Here is a 17,867-nt window from a genome sequence, read left to right on the forward strand (position 1 = left end):
CCATTTCCTGGTGATTGAGTTGGAAAAAATCTGGCAAATGTAGAATGCTGTGGGAAAACGTGACCTTGTCATTTTCAATAGGAAGAATAAAAAAAAAGCACATTATTGAAATAGGTGGAAATTGCAAAGCTCCAAGATGCACAGTGAGCTGAGGTTTGTCAAACCTCTGATGAGGGGTCTAGGCCCAAAAAGTCAGCTTTTGTGCTCCTAAGATGCTGCTTGGCCTGCTGTGTTCATCCAACTCTACACTTTGCACGGTGAACTGAGAATTTTAGTGCATAAATCACAGAAGATTAACAAGCATCAATAGCAAGCAATAACCAATGCTCATAGAATGTGATTGTTTATTGTGAGGGAAATTAAGTACAAAAATGAGGAGGTTATGCTTCACAAATGTGAGACCACATCTGGAGTACCATCTACAGTATAAGCCTCTGCATTTAAGGAAGCTTGTAAATTAATTGGAAATGTCTATAGTGGGTTTACCAGATTAATACCTGAAATGGGCAAGTTGTCTTATGAGGAAAAATTGAATAGGCTGGGCTTGTATCTGCTAGTGTTAAAAAGAATAAAAGGTGACTTGAATGAAACATGTAAAACCCTGAGAAGTCTTGACAGGATGGATTTAGAAAGAATGTTTCTTCTTGAGAGGTTCCAGAGCCAGGGGACATAATCTAAAAGTAAGGGGTTGCCTATTTAAGTCAGAGATCAGTATAATGATTTTTTTTCTTACAGTAAGTCTTTGGAATTCTCTTCTTGAGAGGGCGCTGGAAGCAGCCTTTGAATCTTTTTAAGGCAGAGATGAACAGATTCTTGATAAACAAGAAGGTTTTCTTTATTCATTTTTTTTCTTTATCCATTCACAGGATGAGGCTGTTGCTGTCTAGGCGGCATTTATTGCACATCCCTAATTGCCCAGAGGGCAGTTAAGAGTCTCCCATATTGCTGTGGGTCTGGAGTCACACATAGGCCAGATCGGGTAAAGATGGCAATAAAGTGAGCTGGATGGGTTTTTCCTGACAATTGATAATGGATTCATGGTCATCATTAGATTCTTAATTCCAGATATTTATTGAATTCAAATTCCACTGTCTCCCGTGGTAGGATTCGAACCCGGATCCCCGAAGCATTATCTGGGTCTCTGAAGTAATAATCCAGTAATAAGACTTCTAGGCCATCACCTCCCCTTCTTAGGTGAAAGGTTCTCAAATGTAGGTGGGAATGCAGGGCAATCAGATCTGCCAAATCTGCCAGAATTCCATCCTAGCTTGAAGTAATAAATGTGGAGCTGGAAAAGCACAGCCAGTCAAACAGCATCTGTGCAGCAGGAAAGTCACCGTTTGAGGCCAAAGCTGCCTGGACTGCTGTGCTTTCTCAGCTCCCTATTTATTTACTGAAGCTTCCAGCATCTGCAGTCTTTACTGTCATTTGTACTGTCCTAGCTTGTACTGTTTGTCCCCATAATAAGTGGATGGCTGACTGCCTGAGGTTATGAACTATCTCCTGCTACATTGCACAAGAACCATTAGCAAGATGAGGGAGCAGGCACTGTTAACCTAACAGGAAAGAATCAGGATGGGTGGAGGCCCAGTATTACTCAGCCAAGAGCTCTTGAGATGTTTGTAGTCAATAACTTTAAAGATCTTGGGCCTGAGGAGACCTGAGGCAGGCTGCAGTGACTCAGCACTTGCTCGGTGGTGTGGCTCAGTTGTCATTCTACAACAGGGTAGATCGTGTTTAGGGAGTAGCAAGTTTGTTATCCTCAATGGAAGTATTATTGACAAACTAGGGAAATTTTTAAAACTTGTAGATATGAAGCATTAAACTATTTAATAATGAAGAAGGTTGTGTAAACCTGAAGAGGATCTAGGCTGCTGAAACATGCAACATCTTGGGAGATGAAACTCTCTGTAGAAAAGTAGGAAAAATGAGGAAAAACAGTACAAGGCGAATGCTGCCATTTTAAAGGACATCCAAGAAGCCATGGGAACATTTATGCACAATTTATAGGAGGTAGCATGACAAGAGATGAGGTTGACACTGAGGCCAGATTTGTCCAAGCGTGGCATTAAGTAATCCAAGCAAATCTAGTGTCAATGGGAATTAGGCAAAAAAAAACTCAGGGCTGTTTAGAACACAGAACATAGAACATCACAGCGCAGTACAGGCCCTTTGGCCCTCGATGTTACACTGATCTGTGAAACCAACCTGAAGCCCATCTAACCTACACTATTCCATTATCATCCATATGTTTATGCAATGACCATTTAAATGCCCTTAAAGTTGGCGAGTCTGCCACTGCTGCAGGCAGGGCATTCCACGCCCTTACTACTGTCTGAGTAAAGAACCTACGTCTGACATCTGTCCTGTATCTTTCACCCCTCAATTTAATGCTATGTCCCCCCAGCACCATGCTAGCCATCACCATCCAAGGAAAAAGGCTCTCACTGTCCACTCTATCTAATCCTCTGATCATCTTGTATGTCTCTATTAAGTCGCCTCTTAACCTTCTTCCCTCTAATGAAAACTACCTCAAGTCCCTCAGCCTTTCCTCATAAGACCTTCCCTCCATACCAGGCAACATCCTGGTAAAACTCCTCTGCACCCTTTCCAATGCTTCTGCATCCTTCCTATAATGCGGCGACCAGAACTGTATGCAATACGCCATGTGCGACCGCACCAGAGTTTTGTACAGTTGCAACATGAACTCATGGCTCCGAAACTCAATCCCTCTACCAATAAAACCTAATACACCATATGCCTTCTTAACAACCCTATCAACCTGAATGGCAACTTTCAGGGATCTATGCACATGGACACCAAGATCTCTCTGCTCATCCACACTACCAAAAATCTTACCATTAGTCCAATACTCTGTATTCCTGTTACTCCTTCCAAAGTGAATCACCTCACACTTTTCCACATTAATCTCCTCTCAGCCCAGCTCTGCAGCTTATCTATGTCCCTCTGTAACTGCAACATCCTTCCGTACTATCCACAACTCCACCGACTTTACTGTCATCTGCAAATTTACTAATCCATCCTTCTATGACCTCATCCAGGTCATTTATAAAAATGACAAACAGCAGTGGGCCCAAAACAGATCCTTGCAGTACACCACTAATAACTGAATTCCAGGATGAACATTTCCCATCAGTCACCACCATCTGTCTTCTTACAGCTAGCCAATTTCTGATCTAAACCACTAAATCACCCTCAATCCCAAGACACCATATTTTATGCAATACCCTACCATGTGGAACCTTATCAAACGCTTTACTGAAATCCACGTACACCACATCAACTGTTTTACCCTCATCCACCTGTTTAGTCACCTTCTCAAAGAACTCAATAAGGTTTGTGAGGCACGACCTACTCTTCACAAAACAGTGTTGACTATCCATAATCAAATTATTCCTTTCTAGATGATTATGGAAATCTTATGTCTTATAATCCTTTCCAACACTTTACCCACAACTGAAGTAAGGCCTAACTGGTCTATAATAACCAGGATAATAAAATGTGAGGCTGGATGAACACAGCAGGCCAAGCAGCATCTCAGGAGCACAAAAGCTGACGTTTTGGGCCTAGACCCTTCATCAGAGAGGCGGATGGGGTGAGGGTTCTGGAATAAATAGGGAGAGAGGGGAAGGCGGACCGAAGATGGAGAGAAAAGAAGATAGGTGGAGAGGAGAGTATAGGTGGGGAGGTAGGGAGGGGATAGGTCAGTCCAGGGAAGATGGACAGGTCAAGGAGGTGGGATGAGGTTAGTAGGTAGGAGATGGAGGTGTGGCTTGGGGTGGGAGGAAGGGATGGGTGAGAGGAAGAACAGGTTAGGGAGGCAGAGACAGGTTGGACTGGTTTTGGGTGGAGGGGAAGAGCTGGGTTGGTTGTGTGGTGCAGTGGGGGGAGGGGACGAACTGGGCTGGTTTTGGGATGCGGTGGGGGAAGGGGACATTTTGAAGCTGGTGAAGTCCACATTGATACCATTGGGCTGCAGGGTTCCCAGGCGGAATATGAGTTGCTGTTCCTGCAACCTTCGGTTGGCATCATTGTGGCACTGCAGGAGGCCCATGATGGACATGTCATTCTAAAGAATGGGAGGGGGAGTGGAAATGGTTTGCGACTGGGAGGTGTAGTTGTTTATTGCGAACCGAGCGGAGGTGTTCTGCAAAGCGGTCCCCAAGCCTCCGCTTGGTTTCCCCAATGTAGAGAAAGCCACACCGGGTACAGTGGATGCAGTATACCACATTGGCAGATGTGCAGGTGAACATCTGCTTAATGTGGAAAGTCATCTTGGGGCCTGGGATAGGGGTGAGGTAGGAGGTGTGAGGGCAAGTGTAGCATTTCCTGCGGTTGCAGGGGAAGGTGCCGGGTGTGGTGGGGTTGGAGGGCAGTGTGGAGCGAACAAGGGAGTCACAGAGAGAGTGGTCTCTCCAGAAAGCAGACAGGGGTGGGGATGGAAAAATGTCTTGGGTGGTGGGGTCGGATTGTAGATGGCGGAAGTGTCGGAGGATGATGCGTTGTATCCGGAGGTTGGTGGGGTGGTGTGTGAGAACCAGGGGGATCCTCGTTGGGCGGTTGTGGTGGGGGTGGAGTGTGAGGGATGTGTTGCGGGAAATGCGGGAGACGCGGTCAAGGGCGTTCTCGACCACTGTGGGGGGAAAGTTGCGGTCCTTGAAGAACTTGGACATCTGGGATGTGCGGGAGTGGAATGCCTCATCGTGGAAGCAGATGCGGCGGAGGCGGAGGAATTGGGAATAGGGGATGGAATTTTTGCAGGAGGGTGGGTGGGAGGAGGTGTATTCTAGGTAGCTGTGGGAGTCGGTGGGCTTGAAATGGACATCAGTTACAAGCTGGTTGCCTGAGATGGAGACTGAGAGATCCAGGAAGGTGAGGGATGTGCTAGAGATGGCCCAGGCGAACTGAAGGTTGGGGTGGAAGGTGTTGGTGAAGTGGATGAACTGTTCGAGCTCCTCTGGGGAGCAAGAGGCGGCGCCAATACAGTCATCAATGTAACGGAGGAAAAGGTGGGGTTTGGGGCCTGTGTAGGTGCGGAAGAGGGACTGTTCCACATAACCTACAGAGAGGCAGGCATAGCTGGGGCCCATGCGGGTGCCCATGGCCACCCCCTTAGTCTGTAGGAAGTGGGAGGAATCGAAAGAGAAGTTATTGAGGGTGAGGACGAGTTCAGCTAGGCGGATGAGGGTGTCGGTGGAGGGGGACTGGTCGGGCCTGCGGGACAGGAAGAAGCGGTGGGCCTTGAGGCCATCTGCTTGCGGAATGCAGGTGTATAGGGACTGGACGGCCATGGTGAAAATGAGGTGTTGGGGGCCAGGGAATTGGAAGTCCTGGAGGAGGTGGAGGGCATGGGTGGTGTCACGGACGTAGGTGGGGAGTTCCTAGACCAAAGGGGAGAAAATGGAGTCCAGATAGGTGGAGATGAGTTTGGTGGGGCAGGAGCAGGCTGAGACGATGGGTCGACCAGGGCAGGCAGGTTTGTGGATTTTGGGAAGGAGATAGAAACGGGCCATGCGGGGTTGGGGAACAATGAGGTTGGAGGCTGTGGGTGGGAGGTCCCCTGAGGTGATGAGGTCATGAATGGTGTTGGAGATGATGGTTTGGTGCTCGGGTGTGGGGTCATGATCGAGGGGGCGGTAGGAGGTGGTGTCGGAGAATTGGCGTCTGGCCTCGGCGATGTAGACGTCAGTGTGCCATACTACCACTGCGCCACCCTTGTCTGTGGGTTTGATGGTGAGGTTGGGGTTGGAGCGGAGGGAGTGGAGGGCTGCCCGTTCTGCAGGGGAGAGAACAATTGCACCTCCCAGTCGCAAACAATAAACAACTGCACCTCCCAGTCGCGAACCATTTCCACTCCCCCTCCCATTCTTTAGATGACATGTCCATCATGGGCCTCCTGCAGTGCCACAATGATGCCACCCGAAGGTTGCAGGAACAGCAACTCATATTCCGCCTGGAACCCTGCAGCCCAATGGTTATCAATGTGGACTTCACCAGCTTCAAAATCTCCCCTTCCCCCACCGCATCCCAAAACCAGCCCAGTTCGTCCCCTCCCCCCACTGCACCACACAACCAACCCAGCTCTTCCCCTCCACCCACTGCATCCCAAAACCAGTCCAACCTGTCTCTGCCTCCCTAACCTGTTCTTCCTCTCACCCATCCCTTCCTCCCACCCCAAGCCGCACCTCCATCTCCTACCTACTAACCTCATCCCACCTCCTTGACCTGTCCGTCTTCCCTGGACTGACCTATCCCCTCCCTACCTCCCCACCTATACTCTCCTCTCCACCTATCTTCTTTTCTCTCCATCTTTGGCCCACCTCCCCCTCTCTCCCTATTTATTCCAGAACCCTCACCCCATCCCCCTCTCTGATGAAGGGTCTAGGCCCGAAACGTCAGCTTTTGTGCTCCTGAGATGCTGCTTGGCCTGCTGTGTTCATCCAGCCTCACATTTTATTATCTTGGATTCTCCAGCATCTGCAGTTCCCATTATCACTGATATAATTACCAGGGTTGTCTCTACTCCCCTTCTTGAACAAGGGGACAACAGTTGCTATCCTCCAGTATCCTGGCACTATTCATGAAGATAATGACAACATAAAGATCAAAGCCAAAGGCTCTGCAATCTCCTCCCTATCTTCCCAGAGAAGATAGTAATCCCATCCGGCCCAAGGGACATCTATTTTCACGCTTTCCAGAATTACTAACACCTCCTCCTTATGAAATTCAATCCTGTCTAGTCTAATAGCCTGTATTCTCCTCGACAACATTGTCTTTTTCATGTGTGAATATTGATGAAAAATATTTAGTTAGCTCGTCTCTTATCTTTTCAGACTCCATGCACAACTTCCCCCTACTGCCCTTGACTGGCCCTATTCTTACTCTAGTCATTCTTTTATTCCTGACATACCTTTAGAAAGCTTTAGGATTTTCCTTGATCCTACCTGCCAAAGACTTCTCATGTCCCGTCTTGGCTCTTCTTAGCTCTCTCTCCTGGCTAACTTGTAACTCTCAAGTGCCCTAACTGAGCCTTCATGCCTCATCTTTACATAAGCCTCCTTCTTCCTCTTGACAAGAGATTCAACTTCTTTAGTAAACCACGGTTCCCTCGCTCGACCACTTCCTCCCTGCCTGACAGGTACATACTTATCAATGACACGCAGTAGCTGTTGCTTGAACAAGTTCCACATTTCAATTGTGCCCAGCCCCTGCAGTTTCCTTCCCCATCCTATACATCCTAAATCTTGCCTAATCGCCTCATAATTGCCTTTCACCCAGCTAAACCTCTTGCCCTGTGGTATATACCTACACCTTTCCATCGCTAAAGGTAACCGAATTATGGTCACTAAATAGTCATAAAAAGGAAGATAGTTGTGATTTTTGGAGGTTAGTTGCCTCAACTCCAGGGCATCAATGCAGGTGTTTTTCAGTATACTGTCCGACAGGTAATCACCTTCAGCTGCTTCGATGACCTACCCTCCAGCATAATTTCATACATGATGAACCAAATGGCCTCATTGTACCATTACCCTTTCTGTGATATTTGTTGGTAACTGACAATATTAAGTTTAGATTAGATTAGATTCCCTACAGTGTGGAAACAGGGCCTTCGTCCCAACAAGTGCACACCACCCCTTACAGCATTCCACCCAGACCCATCCCCCTATAACCCTACGGACAATTTAGCATGGCCAATCCACCTTGCCTGCACATCTTTGGACTTAAGCACCATTTATAACTTGTGAAGGACTGAAGCAGTCCGTCTCCAAGCCAACATCCAATCTTAGGCTGACAAGTAGCAAGTAATGTTTGCATTACACAAGTGCCAAGCAATGACCATCTCCAAAAAGAGAGAATCTAACAATTATCTCTTGTCATTCAATTATACTGTTCATCACCACACAGTTGTAAAGGCTGTATATTTTAATTTTTCTGTATTTTTGCCTGTGGACTGAAAGTGGAAAAGGGTTAAAACCAAAGATTGTGAAATAAATTGCTGCATTTCTTAAAAGCAAGCTATAGCATTTACTGTAATGGTTATTTACACTGTTGATTGTTCAGCCAAGGGAAAAGATTACTGCAGACAATCTGCGGACAGGATGTGTATGAAAGGAGATTCGACCAGCATCAAGACCAATGATTGGTCAGTGGAGTGGTAACTAATTAATGATGTTAAAAGTTTTTTCCCTGCCAACTTTATGTGATTGGTTCTCTGGTCGCTGAACAGCTTGTGTGTGTGACCAAGACAGTCAGCAACATTTGGACCTCCAGAAAAGGAGGTACTGTCTGTCATTCAGTCATAAAAAATAGACAATAGACAATAGACAATAGGTGCTGGAGTAGGCTATTCGGCCCTTCGAGCCAGGACCACCATTCATTATGATCATGGCTGATCATCCACAATCAGTATCCTGTTCCTGCCTTATCCCCATAACCCTTGATTCCACTATCTTTAAGAGCTCTGTCTATCTCTTTCTTGAAAGCATCCAGAGAGTTGTCCTCCACTGCCTTCTGGGGCAGAGCATTCCATATATCCACCATTCTCTGGGTAAAGAAGTTTTTCCTCAACCTGAAAGCTGAAGAAAGTCGGTTTATTTTCCCTTACCAGCTATTGTAAGCTGTGACTATAAGTCAGTGACCTTACAAGCTGTGAAATAGTCTCTCTGTGCCTTCTGCAAACAAGTCAAATTACTTGGCAAGTCCAAAGGATCATGACAGCAAACTTGGGAACAGAGTCCATCGAAATGTCTTCCCAGCCACACATAACATCAACATTTTGTGTGTGTGTGTGTGTGTGTGTGTGTGTGTGTGTGTGTGTCTGGAGTTTTATAAGAGAGTTGGGGTTTTAACTAATAGAATAGCCTACTCCAGCACCTATGTGGCATTTCATTGTTGTTTATTTGTAGGTAGACCTATATATTTGTAATAAATAGTAACTCTTGATAAGTACAGAAATCTGGTCCAAGCTTTTTATTAACTTGAGTTTAAAAAGACAGGTAAGTTGAGGAATTTTGCAAGTTTTGATAAATATTTGACTTTTCTAAGGATGCTGGGAATATGTAGCTTGATTTCCAGTATGCTAGCAGTGAAGCATGAATCAATCATCCTGGGAATTACTGGCCAGAAACTGAATTGGATTAGCCATATAACTGCAGCAGTAACAGCAGGTCAGAGGCTGAGAATCCTGCAGTGGTGAACAGTTGGGAGGAAGTAGGCATCCTCAACATTGAATCCTGACCCATGATATAATGTCAAATATATAAACAGAAGTCTACTGAGTACGACCTTCAATCAGATCTTAAACAATGAACAATTTCCTCTCAATAGATACTAGGGTGCAGCATTTGATTAGAGAACCATCATAAGAGAATAATCTACTTGATCTCATCTGCGCAAATCATAGATTTACCTACCACAACAGTGTTAGTAAGAGGGTACATAACACAATAACTATGGACTGATAGTCCCATCTTCACATTGAGGGCACCCGTATTCTGTAACATGGCTACTGTAGTAAATGGGGGAAAAAATCAGCAAACCGGGAAACCATGAAGTATTGTCGGCTATCAGTAGCAGAAGTAGATTTTTATTGAAGCACCATCTGTAACCTCTTGTGTCAGTAACTCTCACATGACTCTTACTACCTTGTCATGTGACCATATCTGGCTTGTTTGATGAACGCAACGGAACAGGAATCACTTGCGCCAAAAACATGAGGTTCCCAATTTGTGAAGCTTCAACTGAGGACTGCATACATGCCAGGCAATGGCAGTAACGACTAATCTGAGCCAATTGACCAGATTAAACCTCTGCAGTTGTGCCATATCCAATCTTGAATGGACTGATGGGACAGGAAGCTCAAAGAATATTCCTATCTTCATTGACGGGGCAGTTGATGTGATGAGTGTGAAAGACAAAGCCAAAGTATTTACACCCATCTGCTTCCAGACACGAGAGAAGCAATGGCCTAGTGGTATTGTCTTGTAATCCGGGGACCCTGATAATGTTCTCAGGACCTAGGCATGAATCCCATGATGGCAGTTGGTAGATTTTGAATTCAATAAAATTCAGACTGGCCAAGTGTATGAATGATGAAGTATAATGTATCTATTTTGGTTGCAAGAGAAGGAAGGCAGATTATTACCTGAATGGTGATAAATTGGGAATAGGGAAGGTGTAACAAGACCTGGGGGTCCTTGAAAAGCAGTTAGTGAAAGTAAGCATGCAGGTACAGTGGCAGTGAAGAAGGCAAGTTGGCCTTTAAGTCTCCTTGCGATTGTACAGAGCTTGGTGAGCCCACAGTTAGAGTGTAGTTTTGATCTCCTTATCTGAGAAAAATGTCCTGGCTCTGGAGGAATGCAATGAATGTTTACCAAATTGCTTCATGGAATAGCAAGGCTAACATATGAAGAAGGACTGACTGAGTTCGTTAGGACGACATTCTCTGGATGTTAGAAGAATGAAGGGGGGCATCTCATAGAAACATATAAGATTCTAACAGGACATGACAGGGTAAATGCAGGCAGGATGTTCCCAATGACCAGGGAGTCTAGAACTAGGGGTCACACAGGGTGGCCATTTAAGACTGAGATGAGCCTGTGGAATTCTCTGCCAGAGAAAGTTGTTGACACCAAAATTTTGAGTATTTTCAAGCAAGAAAAGGGTATAGTACTTAGGGCTAAAGGAAACAAAGCATATGAGAGAAGGCAGGATAACAAAGTGTGGGGCTTGATGAACACAGCAAGCCAAGCAGCATCTTAGGAGCACAAAAGCTGATGTTTCGCACCTAGACCCTTCAGCAGAAAAGGCAGATGGGGAGAGGATTCTGAAATAAATAGAGAGAGAGGGAGAGGCGGACTGAAGGTGGATACAGGAGAAGATAGGCGGAGAGGAGAGTATGAATGGGGACGTAGGGAGGGGTTAGGTCAGTCCGGAGAGGACGGACAGGTCAAGGGGGCGGGATGAGGTTAGTAGGTAGGAGATGGGGGTGGGGCTTGAGGTGGGAGGAGGGGATAGGTGAGAGGAAGAACAGGTTAGGCAGGCGGGGACGAGCTGGGCTGGTTTTGGGATGCAGTGGGGGGAGGGGAGATTTTGAAGCAGGTGAAATCCACATTGATACCATTGGGCTGCAGGGTTCCCAAGCAGGATATGAGTTGCTGTTCCTGCAACCCACAGGTGGCATCATTATGGCACTGCAGGAGGCCCAGGATGGACATGTCACCTAAGGAATGAGAGGGGGAGTTGAAATGGTTTGCGACTGGTTGGTTTCCCCAATGTAGAGGAAGCCACACCGTGTACAGCGGATGCAGTATACCACATTGGCAGATGTGCCGGTGAACATCTGCTTGATGTGGAAAGTCATCTTGGGGCCTGGGATGGGGGTGAGGGGGGAGGTGTGGGGGCATGTGTAGCACTTCCTGCGGTTGCAGGGGAAAGTGCCAGGTGTGGTGGGGTTGAAGGTGAGTGTGGAGCAGACAAGGGAGTCCTGAAGGCAGACAAGACTGGGGTGGGAAAAATGTCTCTGGTGGTGGGGTCGGATTGTAGATGGCGAAAGTGTCGGAGGATGATGCATTGTATCCGGAGGTTGGTGGGGTGGTATGTGAGGTCTAGGGGGATTCTCTTGGGGCGGTTATTGTGGGGACGGGGTGTGAGGGATGAGGTGCGGGAAATGTCGGACACACAGTCGAGGTCGTTCTCAACCACTGCAGGGGGGAAAGTTGCGGCCCTAGGAATAGGTTACTGAGTAGGATGATCAGCCATAATCATATTTAATAGCAGAGTAAGTTCAAAGAGCCAAATTACCTACTGCTGCTCTTATTTTCAATGTTTATATTAATTAAAAGTCAGATGATAGCCATGAAATGATTGTTGAACATCATTAAAATAAATTAAATATCTATATGCTGAAGTTACAAAACAGGACTACTTGTTTGCCAAACAGCACAAGCAGCATGTGATAAACAGGACTAAATGATGCCACAATCAATGATTAGATCTAAGCTGTACAGTCCTACCACATCTAGTCAGGAAAGATAGTGTGCCATTAAATCACTGGAGGAGGCGGATGCACAATTATCTCCATCAATCGGAAGATTGGAGAGAGGCAAATGTCATTCCCTTGTTCAAAAAAAGGGAATAGGGATATGCCCGGAAATTACTGGCCAGGTAGGGGTGGAGGTTAGATAGACTTTAGGATTCGGGTAAAAGTTCGGCACAACATGTGCTGTACTGTGCTATATTCTATTCTATTCTATATTAATCTACTCTCGATCATCAGTAATGTCATGGAAGGGGTCAGAAAAAAAATCATCTGTTTATCACAAACCTGCTCACTGCTACGATTCTGCCAGGGTCACTCAGCACCTGACCTCATTGCAGCCTTGCTTCAAGCGAGACAAAGAACTGAACTCCAACTGTGAGATGAGAGTGACTGCCATTGACATCAAGGCTAGATTTGACCAGGTGTGGCATCAAGGAATCCAAGCAAAACTGGAGTCAATGGAAATCATGGGAGAAAGAATGCACTTTAGCAATGGGGGAGGGGAAGGGGATTTTGAAATAAATAGGGAGATAAGGGGAGGCGGATAGAAGATGGATAAAGGAGAAGATAGGGTGAGAGGAGACAGACAGGTCAAAGAGGCAGGGTTAGAGCCAGTGAAGGTGAATGTAGGTGAGGAGTTAGGGAGGGGATAGGTCAATCCAGAGAGGACGGTCAGGTCAAGGCAGCAGGATGAGGCTGGTGGGTAGGAGATGGGGGTGGGGCTTGAGGTGGGGGGAATGCTTATGGAGTCATCATTCTCTGACATTTCTGCCATCTGCAATCTGACCCCACTACCAAAGACATTTTTCCCTCCCCACCCTTGTTTGCTTTCCGGAGGGACCACTCTCTCCGTGACTTCCTTGTTCGCTCCACACTCCCCTCCAGCCCCACTACTCCCAGCACTTTTCCCTGCAACCAAAGCAAGTGCTGCACCTGCCCCTACACCTCCCCCTTCACCTCCATCCCAGGCCCTGAGAAGACTTTTAACATCAAACAGATGTTCACCTGCACATCTGTTAATGTGGTATACTGTATCTACTGTGCCTGTTGTGGCTTCCTCTACATTGGGGAAACCAAACGGAGGCTTGCGGACCGCTTTGCAGAACACGTACACTCAGTTCGCAACAAACACTACACCTCCCAGTTGCAAACCATTTCAACTCTCCCTCCCCCCCCACCAACTCCTCGGACGACATGTCCATCCTGGGTCTACTGCATTGCCACAATGACACCACCCGAAAGATGCAGGAACAGCATCTCATATTTCGCTTGGGAACCCTGCAGCCCAAGGGTATCAATGTGGACTTCACAAGCTTCAAAATCTCCCCTCCCCCGACCACATACCAAAACCAGCCCAGCTAGTCCCTGCCTCCCTAACCATGCCTCCCACCTCAAGCCCCACCCCCATCTCCTACCCACTAACCTCATCCTGCCCCCTTAACCTTTCTGTCCTCCCTGGACTGACCTATCCCCTCCCTAACTCCCCACCTACATTCACCTTCACTGGCTCTAACCCCACCTCTTTGACTTGTCTGTCTCCTCTCACCCTATCTTCTCCTTTAGCCATCTTCTATCCGCCTCCCCCTGTATTCCTATTTATTTCAGAATCTCCTTCCCCTCCTCCATTTCTGAAGAAGGGTCCCGACCAGAAATGTCAAACTTTTCTGTTCCTCTGATGCTGCTTGGCCTGCTGTGGTCATCCAGCTTCATACCATGTTATCTCAGATTCTCCAGCATCAGCAGTTCCTACTATCTCAGAAACAATCCACTGGTTGGAGTGATATCTAGCACCTAGGATGATGACTGTGATTATTGGAAGTCAGGCATCTCTGCTCCAGGATATCTCTGCAGGAGATCATCAAGGTAGTTCCTCACCTCCCGCTGCTTCATTGATGACCTTCCCTCTATCCTAAGGCCAGAAATAGGAAAGATTTCTGAGTATTGCATGTTCGGCACCATTCATGATGTTCAGTTATTGAGGAAGATCGTATCCAAATGCAGTAAGATCTGGATTGGGTTGACATGTGGCAAGTAACACTTGTGCTACACAAATGCCAGGCCATTACCATGTCCAACAAGAGAGAATCCAATTATTTCCTCTTATCATTCAACGATATTGACATTACTGAATTCCATGTCCCCTACCCGCTTCACTCCCACCCCCAAAAACAAACTATCAATATACGAGTGTTGCCATTGACCAGAAACCATTTTGGACCAGTCATGTAAGTAAGTGGCTACAAGAGTAGATAAGAAGTTCAGAATCTTGCAGCAACTAACTTACCTCCTGACTCCCCTGAGCAAGCCTACAATCTGCAATGCACGAGCCAGGAATGTGACAGCATATCCTTCACTTGCCTGGTTGAGTGCACCTCTAACAACACTCAAGAAGCTTGAAAACATCAAGGAAAAGCAACCTGCTTGATTAGGATCACCCGGGTGGCAACCTCAAACTAGTCTGGCAGTGCTTGATGTTAGAACCTCCAGGTTCTTATCTGCAAAGCGAGGTGCTAATTTCCCCTGTTCTGCCATGTCCAGAGGAAATATTATGAACCATGTAGAGCAGATGCAGACTGACAGTGCATGAGCAAGTGTTCAATGGTCTTTTGAAGATGCTGCTGACACCAGGGATCCAAGGATATTCCTGGTCCTAGTGAGGAATTTTAGCTTTGGCAAGTTGGACTGATGTCTACATTGGACAAGAAGGGCACCACAGGGATGTGGTAGGTAGTTGATGAGGTGAGTTTAGGACAATAACGTGAGATAACTGACTAGGCCTTAAGGAGCAAAACCCTCCATGAAACTCTCAAAATGACCCTCTGTCAAAATGTAGTAAGATTCAACCTACCATGTCTAACTGACTTGATGGAGTTCTTTTGAAGAAGTAGCAGAGAGGGTTGATGAGGGCAATGCTGTTGATGTGGTTTACATGGGACTTGTAGAAAATATTTGACACTATAAGACAGAATAGACTTGTGAAAAAGTATAGATCATGGTATAAGAGGGACAGTAGCAACATGAATGTAAGATTGGCTGAGGGAAGGGAGAGTAATCATAAATGGGTATTTTCAGCCAGGAGCAATACTTGCAATGTAGTTTCCCAGGAACAATTTCAAAATTTGCAATATAACAAAATTTAGGAATATCTTAAACTGTGAGGACGACAGTCTAGAACTTCAAAAGCACATTAACAAGTTGGAAGGGAGGCAGCAGATAATGTTTAAAGTGGAGAAATGTGAGGTAATACATAATGGTGCAAAGAACAGAGACAGTCAGTATGAAATAAAAGGTATCATTCCAGAAGATATGCAGGAGCACATGAGTACATATTTACATAAATCATTAAAGGCAGCAGTCAGCTATAGGGAGCAGTTAATGAAGCATACTAGATTTCATTGACAGGGACATTGACTGCAAGATCAGGGCGGCTATGCTGAACTTATATAGGGCACTAGTTAGATCTCAGCTGGAGTATTCATTCTGTTTTGGGTGCTACACTTCAGGTAGGATGTAAATACGTTGGGGAGAGGATAAAAGAGGTTTACAAGAATGGTTCCCGGAATGAGAAACTTCAGTCATGAGGATAGATTGGAAAGTTACAACTGTTTTCTTGGAGAGAAGAAGCCTAAGAGAAAATTTGCTTAATGTTTTCAACATTATGAGACGTCTGGACAGTGAATTGTAAGCAACTGTTACTGCTTGCAAAAAGATCAATAACCAGAGGGCACAAATTTACACAAAGCGTTTTGGAAAAGAAACAAATGTGAGGTGAGAAAATCTGGTTCACTTACTGAGTAGTTAGAATCTGGGATCCTTGGTGTGGTGGTGGCAGGTTCAGGTGTGGAATTCAAGAGGGCATTGATTGATTGTTTTCATTTAAATAATGTGAAAAGCTATGTGGAAAAGGCATAAGATTGGCAGTAAATTAAAATGCTCAGAAAACTGGTGCAGAAAGATTGACTGAATGGTCTCCTTTCTTGCTGTAACACATCTGTGATTCTGTGTCAAGTAGGATTTTCAATGAACATCACATGTTCCATGTTTCTTGTTATGCAAAATCTGATTAGTATTCACACACTTAAACTGCTGACAAAATGGCTGTATTATACCAGTGGACAGAAGGCCATGCAAGTTCTCACAGCTGTCCTGGTTTAGGAGATTAACAAGTTGCTGAGGTTGTGCCCCAAGAGAGCACCAATGGTTTCATGGAATGCAGAAATACTGTTCTCTTTCGGCGTGACAGTGGAGGTTTCTCTGCCACTGCCATTCCATCTGTAACTCCTGCTGATGCCTCTCAACCATTTTGAAACTAAGTAGTCTAAAGCCAGATCCACAAGGCGCAGAACTGTTCAAGATCATACAGCACGACGATCTTCTGTCTTCTCCACTGAAAGTCAGCATCTTTCCACCCTGTGGCCATTCCCCTCAACAATAAGTATACCGTTTTGGATACTGTTGGGGGGACGACTTACCAGGGGAAAGCAGTGGGGCACAGGTCTCTGGCACAGAGTGTGTCCCTGCTGCTCAGAAGGGAAAGGGGAAGAGGAGCAGAGCTGTAGTCATTGGGGACACCATAGTTAGGGGGACAGATAGGAGGTTCTGTGGGGATGAGAGAGACTCACGGTTGGTGTGTTGCCTCCCAGGTGCCAGGGTTCGTGATGTCTCTGATCGTGTTTTTGGGATCCTTAAGGGGGAGGGGGAGCCGCCCCAAGTCATGGTCCACATAGGCACCAACGACATAGGTAGGAAGAGAGATGGGGATTTAAGGCAGAAATTCAGGGAGCTAGGGTGGAAGCTGAGAGCTAGGACGAACAGAGTTGTTGTCTCTGGTTTGTTGCCCGTGCCACTTGCTAGTGAGGCGAGGAATAGGGAGAGAGAGGAGTTGAACATGTGGCTACAGGGATGGTTCAGGAGGGAGCGTTTTGGATTCTTGAATAATTGGGGCTTTTTCTGGGGTAGGTGGGACCTCTGCAAGCAGGATGGTCTTCACCTGAGCCAGAGGGGTACCAATATCCTGGGGGGGAAATTCGCTAAGGCTATTTGGTGGGTTTAAATTAATTCAGCAGGGGGATGGGAACGAAAATTGTAGCTTGAGTATAGAAAAGGTTGAGAGTAGGGAAGTCCGAAATAAAGTTTCAGGGACACAAGATGGCACCGGCAAGCAAGAATTTGGTTTGAAGTGTGTCTACTTCAACGCCAGCAGCATCCGGAATAAGGTGGTTGAACTTGCAGCATGGGTTGGTACCTGGGACTTCGATGTTGTGGCCATTTTGGAGACATGAATAGAGCAGGGACAGGAATGGTTGTTGCAGGTTTCGGGATTTAGATGTTTCAGTAAGAACAGAGAAGATGGTAAAAGAGGGGGAGGTGTGGCATTGTTGGTCAAGGACAGTATTACAGTTGCAGAAAGGATGTTTGGGGACTCATCAACTGAGGTAGTATGGGCTGAGGTTAGAAACAGGAAAGGAGAGGTCACCCTGTTGGGAGTTTTCTATCGGACTCCGAATAGTTCCAGATATGTAGAGGAAAGGATAGCAAAGATGATTCTCGATAGGAGTGAGAGAGACAGGGTTGTTGTCATGAGGGACTTCAACTTTCCAAATATTGACTGGGAGCACTATAGTTCGAGTACTATAGATGGGTCAGTTTTTGTCCAGTGTGTGCAGGAGGGCTTCCTGACCCAGTATGTAGACAGGCCAACAAGGGGCGAAGCCATGTTAGATTTGGTACTGGGTAATGAGCCCGGCCAGGTGTTAGATTTGGAAGTAGGTGAGCACTTTGGTGATAGCAATCACAATTCTGTTAT

General features: G+C 46.2%; 1 protein-coding gene across 2 annotated transcripts in view; it reads left to right on the forward strand.

Annotated features, from left to right (window-relative positions):
- Window positions 1–17,867, forward strand: part of ak9 (adenylate kinase 9) — a 298,446-nt gene that overhangs the window by 246,338 nt on the left and 34,241 nt on the right. The gene's annotated exons all lie outside the window — the stretch shown is intronic.

Source organism: Stegostoma tigrinum, chromosome 4 (assembly GCF_030684315.1).
Source record: "Stegostoma tigrinum isolate sSteTig4 chromosome 4, sSteTig4.hap1, whole genome shotgun sequence".
NCBI lineage: Eukaryota > Metazoa > Chordata > Chondrichthyes > Orectolobiformes > Stegostomatidae > Stegostoma > Stegostoma tigrinum.